The 13,242-nt window shown below is 52.8% G+C and overlaps 1 pseudogene; it reads left to right on the top strand.

Annotated features, from left to right (window-relative positions):
• The first annotated feature begins 2,683 nt into the window (after nucleotides 1-2,683).
• LOC129715659 (zinc finger CCCH domain-containing protein 13-like) lies at nucleotides 2,684-5,199 on the top strand (annotated as a pseudogene).
• Nucleotides 5,200-13,242: the final 8,043 nt, after the last annotated feature.

Raw genomic sequence — 13,242 nt, forward strand, 5'->3', positions numbered from 1 at the left:
CCCCCACACGATAGGACACGCCCCACGGTCACCCCACGGACACGCCCACAGGCCCCACCCCCCCCCCACAGGTCCACGCCCCCACGTCCCAGGAACGCCCCCCAGCGCGTCAGACACCCCCCACGCCCCCCGCGTCAGGGACACGCCCACCCATGCGTCACGCCCACACCCACGCCACACCCACACAGGCACACGCCCACAACGTCACAGGCCCCGCCCACCGCGTCACAGGCCGCGCCCCGATATGACCCGTCCGCGGCGTCCGAAGTGCGCGGTTCCAGTTTGGCGGGACACGCCCCCAGCGTCATGGGACACGCCCACACAGCAGCAGGACACGCCCCCAGTGTGATAGGACACGCCCCCCGGGTCACAGGCCACGCCCACCGCGTCACAAGCCCCTCCCACCGCGTCAGACGTCCACGCCCCCAGCGTCATCGGGAACGCCCCCCAGCGTCATGAGACACGCCCACCCGCAGCAGGACACGCCCACAGCGTCAGCAGGACACGCCCACAACGTCACAGGCCACGCCCACAGCGTCACAGGCCGCGCCCCCGATATGACCCGTCCGCGGCGTCAAAAGCGCGCCGTCCCAGTTTCGCGGGACACGCCCCCAGCGCCATGGGACACGCCCACACAGCAGCAGGACACGCCCCCAGTGTGATAGGACACGCCCCCCAGGGTCACCACACCCCACCGCCACACACGCCACAGCCCCGCGTCCCAAGCCCCTCCCACCAGTGTCAGAGGTCCACGCCCAGCGTCATCGTCATCGGGACCCCCCCCCCGTCATGAGCACCCCCCCAGCAGTCACCCCCCCCCCGCACACGCACGTCACAGGACACGCCACACACGCCCAGGCCCCCCACACGCACAGGCCCCGCCCCCCAGCGTCATGCCCCGCCGCCGCGCGCCGCCCCGCCCCGCGTCACACGCGCCGCGCGCGCGCCCCCCCAGCGCGGGACACGCCCCCCCCGCGCATGGGACACGCCCACATTTCAGCAGGACACGCCCCCAGTGTGATAGGACACGCCCCCAGGGTCACAGGCCACGCCCACCGCGTCACAAGCCCCTCCCACCGCGTCAGACGTCCACACGCCCCCAGCGTCATCGGGAACGCCCCCCAGCGTCATGAGACACGCCCACCCGCAGCAGGACACGCCCACAGCGTCATTGGACACGCCCACAACGTCACAGGCCACGCCCACAGCGTCACAGGCCCCGCCCCGATATATGACCCGTCCGCGGCGTCAAAAGCGCGCCGTCCCAGTTTCGCGGGACCACGCCCCCAGCGCCATGGGACACGCCCACATTTCAGCAGGACACGCCCCCAGTGTGAGACACGCCACGGTCCCAGGTGTGTGATAGGACACACCCCCCCGTCACACAGGTCACAGGCCAACCCCCCCACGTCACAAGCCCCACCCCCCCCCAGCAGGACACGCCCCAGCGTCATCAGGACACGCCCCCCAGGGACCCCCACCGCGTCATCGGGACGCCCCCCCCCAGCGTCCCAGCGAGACACCCGCCCACCCCACGCCCCCCACGTCAGTCACACGCCCACAGCCAGTCACAGGCCCGCCCCACGTCACAGGCCACGCCCCCAGCGTCACAGGCCCCGCCCCCGCGTCATAGGCCCCGCCGCGCGCGCAAAACACGCGCGCGCGCCCAGCGTCGCGGGACACGCCCAGCGCAGCCACGCCCACACGCAGCAGGACACGCCCCCAGCAGATAGGACACGCCACCAGCCACAGGCCACGCCCACAGGCACGCCCCCCGCGTCCAGGCCCCAAGCCCCCCCGCGTCGTCGTCACAAGCCCCCCCACGCGGGCCGCCCCCCAGCGTCATGACACCCCCCAGCAGCCACCCCCCCAGTCACGGGACACGCCCCCAGCGTCACACGCCACCCCCCCCACGTCACAGGACCCCACCCACGTCATACGCCACGCCCCCAGCGTCACAGGCCCCGCCCACCGCGTCACAGGCCGCGCCCCGATATGACCCTTCCGCGGCGTCCGAAGTGCGCGGTTCCAGTTTGGCGCGGGACACGCCCCCAGCGTCATGGGACACGCCCACATTTCAGCAGGACACGCCCCCAGTGTGATAGGACACGCCCCCCGGGTCACAGGCCACTCCCACCGCGTCACAAGCCCCTCCCACCGCGTCAGACGTCCACGCCCCCAGCGTCATCGGGAACGCCCCCCAGCGTCATGAGACACGCCCACCCGCAGCAGGACACGCCCACAGCGTCACAGGACACGCCCACAACGTCACAGGCCCCGCCCACCGCGTCACAGGCCGCGCCCCGATATGACCCGTCCGCGGCGTCAAAAGCGCGCCGTCCCAGTTTCGCGGGACACGCCCCCAGCGCCATGGGACACGCCCACATTTCAGCAGGACACGCCCCCAGTGTGACAGGACACGCCTCCATGGTCACAGGCCACGCCCACCGCGTCACAAGCCCCTCCCAATGCGTCAGAGGTCCACGCCCCCAGCGTCATCGGGGAACGCCCCCCAGCGTCATGAGACACGCCCACCTGCATTAGGACACGCCCACAGCGTCATAGGACACGCCCACCGCGTCATAGGCCACGCCCCACAGCGTCACAGGCCCCGCCCCGATATGACCCGTCCGCGGCGTCAAAAGCGCGCCGTCCCAGTTTGGCGGGACACGCCCCCACCGTCATGGGACACGCCCACATTTCAGCAGGACACGCCCCCAGTGTGATAGGACACGCCTCCACGGTCACAGGCCACGCCCACCGCGTCACAAGCCCCTATGTGGGCTAGTTTGGGAAGAGGGGCCGAACGGCTATAGGATAGCGCCCCTCGGGACAGCCCCCCAGCGTCACAGCGTCAGACACCCACGCACATTTTGAGTTTCAAGACACGCCCACAGCGTCAAGACACGCCCACAGCCAGCAGAGCAGCCCCAGAGACCAGCAGAGCCAGACCCCCCCAGAGAGAGAGAGCGAGAGAGAGGGAGAGAGAGAGAGAGAGAGAGAGAGAGACCCAGAGAGAGAGAGAGAGAGAGAGAGAGAGAGGTGGGAGAGAGCGAGAGCGACTAGGCGAAGAACCAGGCTTCTGAGGCCAGAAACTGAAGACACAGGCTCAAAGCCTAACAACGAGGCCGGGGACCAGGCTTTATAGGCCGGAGAGTCAAGACATAGGGAATCGAGACCAGTGAAGAGAGAGACAGAGAGACACAGAGAGAGAGAGAGAGAGAGAGAGAGAGACAGAGACAGAGAGAGAGAGAGAGAGAGAGAGAGAGAGAGAGAGAAAGAGAGAGAGAGCAACTAGAAACAGGCTTCTGAAACTCAAGACACAGACTCAAAGCCTAACAACTAGGCTGAGAGACAGACACAGAGGGAGAGAGAGTTACAGAGAGACAGTGAGACAGTGAGAGAGGGTGACAGACAGGTCTAGCAAGCTGCTTTTAAGCTCAAATACATCTGCTGACTTGATACAGACATGGCGGACTGGTCTGTGGACTGTGGGGCTTGTCTCTCTCTCTCTCTCTCTCTCTCTCTGTGCTAGGCCAAAATTTGGGCCTTTAGCAGGTTTTAAGTCTAGGGTGTACAGCCCCTCTGGACTGACAGCCTGAAGCAGCCCCCCCAGCCTCTCTCCTCTCTCTCTGAATCTCCCCCTCTCTCTCTCTCTCTCTCTCTCTCTCTCTCTCTCTCTCTCTCTCTCTCTCTCTCTCTCTCTCTCTCTCTCTCTCTCTCTCTCTCTCTCTCTCTCTCTCTGTCTCTCTGAATCCAAGCTGATGTGACAAATTACAAGATTACAATTGCAGACAAAGTCTGTGTATGAGACAACTAGAGACGGTTTAAACACGGCTATCTGTAAGTGAGTGTGAGTGAGTGTGAGTGTGAGTGAGTGTGAGTGAGTGTGTGTGAGTGTGAGAGAGTGTGAGTGAGTGTGTGGCCTTTGAGTGTGATAAGTGTGCCAGTGAGTGAGACAGAGTACAGCAGTGCTGGGGTCAGCAATAATGCACCACACCCCCCCCCAGCAGCAGCAGAATCTAAGCTCCCCCCCCCACCCCCCCCCCCCCAGTACATGAGGTCCCCCCCCCCCCCCCCACCCAGGAGGTGAGCTAGCTAGCTGTCAGTTTACAGTTCAGAGGGTCAGGAGATAGAGAGAGAGAGTTGTCTGAGAGAGAGAGAGAGAGAGAGAGAGAGAGAGAGAGAGAGAGAGAGAGAGAGAGAGAGAGAGAGAGAGAGAGAGAGAGAGAGAGAGAGAGAGAGAGAGAGAGAGAGAGAGAGAGAGAGAGAGAGAGAGAGAGAGAGAGAGAGAGAGAGAGAGAGAGAGAGAGAGAGAGAGAGAGAGAGAGAGAGAGAGAGAGAGAGAGAGAGAGAGAGAGAGAGAGAGAGATAGAGAGCGTGTGTGAGAGGAGAGAGAGAGAGAGAGAGTGACAGACAGAGAGGTCTAGCAAGCTGCGTTTAAGCTCAAATTCACCGGGTGACTTGACACAGACATGGCGGGCTGGTGTGTAGACTTTTTTGGGGCCTCCCTTGTGCCAGAAGAGTAAAATCATTTCTTGGCTGGGCTTGGTCTAAAGGCTGCAAAGTGCCATTTTTGGCCTTTAGCAAGGTTTTTGGCCTTTAGCAAGGTGCAGCTAGAGAGAGAGAGAGAGAGAGCAAGACACAGGCTGAAAGCCTAAGAACTAGGCCTGGAATGAGTCTTTGAGGCCTCCAAGTCTAGACACAGGCTGAAAGCCTAACAAACAAGGCCAAGAAGCAGGCTTTTCAGGCCAGGAATTCAAGACACACACACACACACACACACTCTCTCTGATTTTGTTTCTCATCTGGGTCCAGGTCACGCGTGTCGCAGCCGTTCTCTGCAGGGGGGGAGGGGGGGGTCCGGAGTCGACCACATTTCATGGTGGCCGGTCGGGGAACGTGAATAATTAGTGAAAGTCTCCAAACACCCCGCACCCACAGAGATTTATTCAATAATGTGCTGAGGCGCTGGCTGGCTCCACAAATATCCGTTTGGGAGAAGTTATCTATCTATCTATCTATCTATCTATCTATCTATCTCAGCCCCGCCGGGTTTGGATCAGTTTGTTTCTTACTCTGTCTGTTTGTGTTTAGACTGGGAGACAGACAACAAAGACCTGGGAGATTCCGGACGGAGTGAAACTGGTGTGTGATGCTGTGAGGAACCCGGACTGTAAAATACAGGCACTGCGGTAAGTCCCAGACTGTGAGAGAGAGATTGTGTTGCCACTCACTGGGTGTCTGATACTGAACGTTAAAATGACCAGTGATTGTGTCACTGATAAACACTGGGGATGGATTTGCACCGTCTCCTGTCTCTCTCTCTGTGTGTCCCTCACTCACCCTCACTCTCTCTCTCTCTCTCTCTCCAGGCTGGACAGTGTCACAGATCTCACAGAGATACAGTGCCTGTTGTGAGCTATGACTATTTCAAGAGGAAAGAAAGTAATACTTACATTTTGGAAAGACACATACATACATACATACAACATACATACATACATACATACATACATACATACATACATACATACATACATCAGTCCCTACTCTTAAGATGTGGATTCCAAACATGTCCGAGACGCTACATGTTGACAACAATATTAGACTTGTGTTGGCAGATGATAAACCAGAGCAGAGCAGAGCAGAGCAGAGCATGTTTGGAAGACATGGACACCATGCTGAGAGAATGGATGGATGGAGCGGCTGTGGGCTTGTACACTCTGTGGAGTTTAGAAGGATGAGAGGGCATCTGATTGAAACATATATGAGATTATTAAGGGTTTGGACACGCAGGGCAGGGCAGGGCAGGGCAGGGCAGGCAGTTCTAGCAAGGGCAGGCAATGGTGTAATTGTAATCTAGCTAGTTGTACATATATGGTCATTTTGTGAGATGTGGTTCTGACAGCCAGTCCTCCCAGCCTCCGCTATTGGGACCTCCAGCCTTCCTAGCTTGCATTGCTTTGTGTGTGTTTTGTGTGTGTTGGTCTGTGTGTGTGTGTGCCCGTGTCGCCTAGTGGCCAGTGTGCCTGCCTGTCTGTGTCAGCCTCCAATGGGAAGAGTGAGGGAGGGAGTAGCCAGTAGTTTGGGGGACGGTTGGTGTTTAGGCGCCGAGTTTGAAACATTCATTGCGAGCTGAGACAGCGCGGCGGGCGGATGGGTGTGCGGGGCTGAGGCTTAGAGACACAGACGGAGAGAGTGGATTTGGGCGAGTGAGGGTGAGTGGGGGGGGGGAACGGATGCATTGCAGCAAGATGTATATTCTGGCCAAAAAATTTCTCGAAAAATCTCGATGTGGAACGTGTTTGATGGCGGAAAGAGAGAGACGAAGCTCCGTGCCGATCGGTAAAATGAATGGAAGAATGGAGGGGGGGGAATGGCAGGGTTCGGGAGAGGGGACGGAGGCGAACAGTTGTAGCGGAAAGATTTTTGGATTGTGTTTTGTTTTCCACAGATTAGACCGTGTGATGTGAGCTGCCCCCCCCCGCCCCGGCTGCAGAAGCTGCCGCCGCCGCCGCTGTGTGTATCTCTCTCTCTCTCTCTCTCTCTCTCTCGCTCGATGCAAGATGGAAGCGGAGCTGCTTTGTGAAAATCGCCGCGAGCCGCGACTGGTGTTTTGCAGCCGAGATGTGTGATTTGAGTGCAGTGTGTGTATGGACTAGACACGCAGGCAGACGGAGCACTTTGAATTAGTTGATATTTCCCATTTTTTCCCCACTTTTCAGGGACTTTTGTGCGGGCAACAGACGGTGCAATCCGGGCTAGAGAAAGCAAGCAAGCAGCAACTCGTGGTGCGGGCGGGCGGGAGCGCGCTGTGCAAGGCAAGGCAAGGCAAGGCAAGGCAAGGCGGGGACGCGCCGAGCAGGTAAGCTTGAATGTTGGATAGATAGCATTTGTGAATATTTGTGAAGAAGTTTGTGAGACAGGATAGATGGACAGACAGAGGCTGAATTTGAATTTTTGTTCCAAATATGTTAAAAATTGTAAGAGTGTGAAATTGTACAAATAGAATGTAATGTGATGGTGGGGAGGTTGAGGGGGGGTGAGGGAGGGAGGGAGGGAGGAGGGGGAGGGAGGAGACAGAGGGAGATTTTGAATTTTTTTTTTTAAAGTGAAAATTTTGCAAAAAAAGAAAAATTTTGAAAAAAAAAAAAAAAAAATTGAAATGTAAATGTGAATTGGATGTGAAATGTGGGGGGGGGAATGTGGGGGAGTGAGGGAGGGGGGGGGGGGGGGGGGGAGGAGAGGAGGCCGGGAGGAGGCTTGAGGGACAGAGCGAAAAAGTTTTTTTTGAAAATGTCCAAAAATTGGGTCCTGGGTCCCCCCCTCCAAGAGGGAGAGAGGTCCCGAGAGAGAGGGAGAGGGAGGATGGGGGGGGGGGGGGGAGGGAGGAGGAGGGCAGGGCGGACCTGAATTTCTTTAAAAATCTTAATAATATATAATATTCTTATATTTATTAATAATAATCATTAGATCGATCGATCGGTCGGATCGGAGAGGAGTTAAAGGCAGGAGGCCTGGCCAGTATATCACAAGTGAGTGTCAGTATGTATGCGTGGCTGCTGCCTGTGAAGTTGGAGAGTTGAAGTGAATTTTTGAATTTTTTTTGAAAAATTTTGGGGAATAGTGAAAATTCCCAAATCTTGGCCAAATCTTGGTCCCGTCCCGAGAGAGAGAGAGACTTAGACTGAGACAGACTGAGACAAGGCGTAAAAAGGGCAGAATTGTAAGTCTGCAGACACACACACACACAGAAAATTTGGAGATTTTTAGGTGAATTTTTTGAATTTTTTGTTGAAAATAGTGGAAAATCCTACTTTGGCCAAATCTTGGAAACCGGGTCCAGAGAGTGCGAGGGACTTAGACTGAGACAAGGCGGTAAGTAAAACATGGGCAGAATTGTAAGTCTGCAGACACACACACGCACAGATACAACACAAACAGGCGGGGCTGACAAAGACATATCTACTGTACACGTCGAGACAGAGGAGATCGGAGAGGAGAGAGGGGGGAGACCTGGCCAGAATATGGACGAGGAGTGTCAGTATGCGTGGCTGAAGCCTGTGAAAAATTGGAGATTTTATTGTGAATTTTGAATTTTTGGTGAAATAGTGGAAAATCCTACTTTGGCCAAATCTTGGAAACCGGGTCCCGAGAGAGCGAGGGACTTAGACTGAGACAAGGCGGTAAGTAAAACATGGGCAGAATTGTAAGTCTGCAGACACACACACGCACAGATACACAACACAAGCAGGCTGGGCTGACACAAACACATATCTACTGTACACGTCGGGAGAGGAGGGAGGAGGAGAGGAGAGGAGTTAAAAGCAGGAGAGAGGCCAGAATATCACGAGTGAGTGTCAGTATGCGTGGCTTGCTGCCTGTGAAATTTGGAGATTTTATTGTGAATTTTGAATTTTTTGTGAAATAGTGGAAAATCCTACTTTGGCCAAATCTTGGAAACCGGGTCCCGAGAGACGAGGGACTGAGACAAGGCGGTAAGTAAGGAGGGCAGGGCGGACCTGAATTTCTTAAAAAATTTTAATAATATATAATATTCTTATATTTATTAATAATAATCATTAGATCGATCGATCGGACGGATCGGAGAGGAGTTAAAGGCAGGAGGCCTGGCCAGTATATCACAAGGGAGTGTCAGTATGCGTGGCCTGCTGCCTGTGAAGTTTGGAGGCTTTAGTGTGAATTTTGAATTTTTGGTGAAATAGTGGAAAATCCAACTTTGGCCAAATCTTGGAAACCGGGTCCCGAGAGAGCGAGGGACTTAGACTGAGACAAGGCGGTAAGTAAAACATGGGCAGAATTGTAAGTCTGCAGACACACACACGCACAGATACAACACAAACAGGCTGGGCTGACAAAGACATATCTACTGTACACGTCGGGAGAGGAAGGAAGGAGAGGAGTTAAAAGCAGGAGACCTGGCCAGAATATCACGAGTGAGTGTCAGTATGCGTGGCTTGCTGCCTGTGAAATTTGGAGATTTTATTGTGAATTTTGAATTTTTTGTGAAATAGTGGAAAATCCTACTTTGGCCAAATCTTGGAAACCGGGTCCCGAGAGAGCGAGGGACTTAGACTGAGACAAGGCGGTAAGTAAAACATGGGCAGAATTGTAAGTCTGCAGACACACACACGCACAGATACAACACAAACAGGCTGGGCTGACAAAGACATATCTACTGTACACGTCGGGAGAGGAAGGAAGGAGAGGAGTTAAAAGCAGGAGACCTGGCCAGAATATCACGAGTGAGTGTCAGTATGCGTGGCTTGCTGCCTGTGAAATTTGGAGATTTTATTGTGAATTTTGAATTTTTTGTGAAATAGTGGAAAATCCTACTTTGGCCAAATCTTGGAAACCGGGTCCCGAGAGAGCGAGGGACTTAGACTGAGACAAGGCGGTAAGTAAAACATGGGCAGAATTGTAAGTCTGCAGACACACGCACGCACAGACACAACACAAACAGGCTGGGCTGACAAAGACATATCTACTGTACACATCGGGAGAGGAGAGGAGATAAAAGCAGGAGACCTGGCCAGAATAGCACAAGTGAGTGTCAGTATGAGTGGCGTGCTGCCTGTGAAATTTGGTGGTCTTATTGTGAATTTTGAATTTTTTGTGAAATAGTGCAAAATTCCACATTGGCCAAATCTTGGAAACCAAGACTGAGACAAGGCGGTAAGTAAAACATGGGCAGAATTGTAAGTCTGCAGACACACACACGCACAGATACAACACAAACAGGCTGGGCTGACAAAGACATATCTACTCTACACACACACACACACGCACTGGAGTGAGTTCTTTGACTTCTTGACTGACTTTCCTGTTTCTTATCTTTGTTTGCAGATGCAGACCTCCCTCGACAGTGAAGAATGAAGGACCAGGCTTGGTGCTGAAGCTGCTGAGAGCTGATTGCTCTTACAATGAATTAACACAAATCACACAAACACCTTCAGTCACTTAATAAAATACTTGGGGAAAAGTCCAAGTCCCAACTCAGTATAAATAAGAAGGTGGGTGAAGGCACAAAGCACAAAGCACAAAGCACACGCTACCTGGTCTATAACAGGAAGGCGCACTGATAGCACACACGCACACATCCTGAGTACAATGAAATGAAATAAAGTAGATGGATGGATGGATAGATAGATAGATAGATACTGATGCAAGCTGCGTTTAAGCTCAAATTCACCTGGTGACTTGATAAAGACATGGCGGGCTGGTGTGTAGACTTTTTTGGAGTAAAAGCATTTCTTGGCTGGTGTAGGTAGGCTGCAAAATACCATATCTGGACTTTAGCAAGGTGCAGCTAGAGAGAGAGAGTACAAATAGGTGGGTAGAGAGAGAGAGAGAGAGATAGATAGATAGATAGATAGATAGATAGATAGATAGATAGATAGATAGATAGATAGATAGATAGATAGATAGATAGATAGATAGATAGATAGATAGATAGATAGATGATAGATACGATAGATAGAGTAGATAGATGTATAGATGGATAGATAGATGGATAGATGGATAGATGGATGATGGAAAGATGTGATGAAAGGTACTGGATGGAAGCTGCTTGTTTAAGCTCAAATTCACCTGGTGACTTGATACAGACATGGCGGGCTGGTGTGTAGACTTACACATCCTGAGTACAATGAAATGGGTGGATGGGTGGATGGATTGATTGATAGATTGATAGATAGATAGATAGAGAGGATAGATGGATGGTACTGATGCAAGCTGCTTTTAAGCTCAAATTCACCTGGTGACTTGATACAGACATGGCGGGCTGGTGTGTAGACTTACACATCCTGAGTACAATGAAATGGGTGGATGGATGGATGGATGGATGGATAGATAGATAGATGATGGATAGATAGATGGATGGATGGTACTGATGCAAGCTGTGTTTAAGCTGAAATTCACCTGGTGAGTTGATACAGACATGTGGGTGAGTGGGGCTGGGGCTTAGAGACACAGACGGAGAGAGTGGATTTGGGCGAGTGAGGGTGAGTGGGGGGAACGGATGCATTGCAGCAAGATGTATATTCTGGCCAAAAAATTTCTCGAAAAATCTCGATGTGGAACGTGTTTGATGGCGGAAAGAGAGAGACGCAGCTCCGTGCCGATCGGTAAAATGAATGGAAGAATGGAGGGGGGGGAATGGCAGGGTTCGGGAGAGGGGACGGAGGCGAACAGTTGTAGCGGAAAAATTTTTGGATTGTGTTTTTTTTTCCACAGATTAGACCGTGTGATGTGAGCTGCCCCCCCCCCCCCGGCTGCAGAAGCTGCCGCCGCCGCCGCTGTGTGTATCTCTCTCTCTCTCTCTCTCTCTCTCTCTCTCGCCGCCGGAGCCGAGAGACGCCGCTGCCGCTGAAAAGGTTTGTGTGTAAAAGCTGTATTTGATTATTTGCAGATTTTAAAATGTTCTTTCCTTCTTTCCCCCCCCCTCTCTCTCTCTCTCTCTCTCTCTCTCGATGAAAGATGGAAGCGGCGGCTGGTGAATTCTCTTTGTGCAAAATGGCGGATCGTGAAAAATTTTGTGAAAATCTCTGCAGCCGAGAGAGAGAGATGCGTGATTTGACCGCACCGTGATGTATGCATGCACAGGACACGCAGGGGGGAGACGGAGCACTTTGAATTAGTTGATATTTCCCATTTTTTCCCCACTTTTCAGGGACTTTTGTGCGGGCAACAGACGGTGCAATCCGGGCAGAGAAAGCAAGCAAGCAGCAACTCGTGGTGCGGGCGGGCGGGAGCGCGCTGTGCAAGGCAAGGCAAGGCAAGGCAAGGCAAGGCGGGGACGCGCCGAGCAGGTAAGCTTGAATGTTGGATAGATAGCATTTGTGAATATTTGTGAAGAAGTTTGTGAGACAGGATAGATGGACAGACAGACAGAGGCTGAATTTGAATTTTTGTTCCAAATATGTTAAAAATTGTAAGAGTGTGAAATTGTACAAATAGAATGTAATGTGATGGTGGGGAGGTTGAGGGGGAGTGAGGGAGGGAGGGAGGAGGGAGGGTAGATGGACAGACAGAGGCTGATTTTGAATTTTTTTGTAAAAGTGAAAATTTTGGAAAACTGAAAAATTTGAAAAAAATGTTAAATGTGAGAATTGAATGTAATGGACTTGGATGTGATGGGTGGGGGGGAATGTGGCGGAGTGAGGGAGGCAGGGTAGAGGGACAGACAGAGGCCGGTTTTGATTTTTGAGCGAAAATGCGAAATATCCCAAATTGGCCAAATCTTGCAAACCGTACCCCGAGAGAGCGAGAGAGCGAGGGGGATGCAGAGAGGAGGGCAGGGCGAGCCTGGATTTCATTAAAAATAAAATAATATATTATTATTATTATTAATAATCTAATGATTCTATATGATCGATCGATCGGTCGGATCGGAGAGGAGTTAAAGGCAGGGGGCCTGTCCAGAATATGACAAGTGAGTGTCAGTATGTGAGGGCATGTGCCTGTGAAATGTGGAGATTTTAACGTGAATTTTGAATTTTTTGTGAAATAGTGGAAAATCCTACTTTGGCCAAATCTGTGCGACCGGGTCCCGAGAGAGCGAGAGACTTAGACTGAGACAAGGCGGTAAGTAAAAGAGGGTCAGAAATTGTAAGTCTGCAGACACACACGCACAGATACAACACAAACAGGCTGGGCTGACAAAGACATATCTACTCTACACGTCGGGAGAGGAGAGGAGTTAAAAGCAGGAGACCTGGCCAGAATATCACGAGTGAGTGTCAGTATGCGTGGCCTGCTGCCTGTGAAATTTGGTGGTCTTAGGGTGAATTTTGAATTTTTGGTGAAATAGTGGAAAATCCTACTTTGGCCAAATCTTGGAAACCGGGTCCCGAGAGAGCGAGGGACTTAGACTGAGACAAGGCGGTAAGTAAAACATGGGCAGAATTGTAAGTCTGCAGACACACGCACGCACAGATACAACACAAGCAGGCTGGGCTGACAAAGACATATCTACTGTACACATCGGGAGAGGAGAGGAGATAAAAGCAGGAGACCTGGCCAGAATATCACGAGTGAGTGTCAGTATGCGTGGCTTGCTGCCTGTGAAATTTGGAGATTTTATTGTGAATTTTGAATTTTTTGTGAAATAGTGGAAAATCCTACTTTGGCCAAATCTTGGAAACCGGGTCCCGAGAGAGCGAGGGACTTAGACTGAGACAAGGCGGTAAGTAAAACATGGGCAGAATTGTAAGTCTG

This window comes from Leucoraja erinacea, unplaced genomic scaffold (genome assembly GCF_028641065.1).
Source record: "Leucoraja erinacea ecotype New England unplaced genomic scaffold, Leri_hhj_1 Leri_1305S, whole genome shotgun sequence".
Classification (NCBI taxonomy): domain Eukaryota; kingdom Metazoa; phylum Chordata; class Chondrichthyes; order Rajiformes; family Rajidae; genus Leucoraja; species Leucoraja erinaceus.